We start from the raw sequence: 1,247 nt of genomic DNA, 5'->3' as shown, positions 1-1,247 counted from the left end.
CAAGGCTTGGTCTGCACCCCGAGCTTTACGCTGTCCTCTCGATGCCACCGTTCCTCCAGGAAGACCCCAGGGTATGAGCCAACGGCTCAGGACTGTCACCAGGTCTTACCTTCAAGGAGGCGACATGACCCACAGCTGGTTCAAAGCCTCTCAGAGTGCTAAAATAGGGGGTTTGCAGTAGACACACCCCTCCCCGCCTTTGCCAGTCTCCCTCAGGTCCCCCTTGTCCGCTTGATCCAGGCCGCAGATCTGCAGCTCCCCGGAACTTCCAGCCCCGTTTTCAGCCCCTGTCCTGCCTCCCTCGGCGCTGCCCTCATGCAGCTCCGCTGGCACCTCACGCTCTCTCTCCTCTATGGCCCAGCTGGATGCTGAGAGCACCGGCAGAGGTAAACCCCGTGCTCTCGGCAGAGATAAAACCAGATAAAACCAGAAGTCTAAGCAGTTAAATTGCTCCAAGCAAAGCGTCCCGAGGTCCTTAGGACGTGTAGCAAAGGGCAGCGCTGGGCAGCCCACAAGCTGCTCGTGTAGAATCCTCAACTCTTCGGTGTCGTGAGAAGTCAGCCGTGCCATATTCTGGTTCAGAAAGATGCTGCTGACATGAAAGGGGACTCGCGTTCAACAGATTCAGAATCACAGAATCCCAGAACTACCTGGCTGGAAGAGACCTTTGAGATCACTGAGTCCAACCATTGCCCAGCACTGCCAGGGTCCCCCTGCCCCCTGTCCCTCAGCACCACCTCGACACGGCTGTGAAACCCCTCCAGGGACGGGAACTCCACCACCGCCCCGGGCAGCCTGTTCCAAGGCTGCAGAACCCTCTCTGTAAGGAAGTTTTTCCTAATATCTAACCCAGATCTCCCCTGGCCCAACTTGAGGCCATTTCCCAGCTGACTGACCCCAGAAGAGCCGTCGCTGCTCACAGGGAGCCATGGCGTTACTGTGCAGGGGGGTCGTGGCTCCAATCTGCAAGGACACAAATCTACAGTCACAAATCACTCTGCAATAAACACCTGAAAGTTCCCCTCTGCCCTCTAGAGAAGGGGACTTTGGCTACAAACTTTGGATTATTGTTTTGTTATCAGATTCCTTGAAAAGAAAAACAAATTACGGCGTCGGAGACTGTTCCATTAAAGCAGCTGGATTTAAAACCGTCCACCAAAGAAGCTCCGAGACTGGCTGGAGTAGAAAAATGCATCAAGAGGAATCAAGCAACACGCCTGGGGGGCACCAGGGGATGTTTTATGGAA

The 1,247-nt window shown here is 54.9% G+C and overlaps 1 protein-coding gene across 1 annotated transcript in view; it reads right to left on the bottom strand.

Annotated features, from left to right (window-relative positions):
* CCDC30 (coiled-coil domain containing 30) overlaps window positions 1-1,247 on the bottom strand; it is a gene marked incomplete at its 5' end in the record, with an annotated part of 24,079 nt that overhangs the window by 13,269 nt on the left and 9,563 nt on the right. The gene's annotated exons all lie outside the window — the stretch shown is intronic.

This window comes from Buceros rhinoceros, unplaced genomic scaffold (assembly GCF_000710305.1).
Source record: "Buceros rhinoceros silvestris isolate BGI_N320 unplaced genomic scaffold, ASM71030v1 scaffold20577, whole genome shotgun sequence".
NCBI classification, from domain to species: domain Eukaryota; kingdom Metazoa; phylum Chordata; class Aves; order Bucerotiformes; family Bucerotidae; genus Buceros; species Buceros rhinoceros.
Note: the sequence above shows the minus strand (reverse complement) of the source record. Positions and strands in the feature narration are given on the sequence as shown.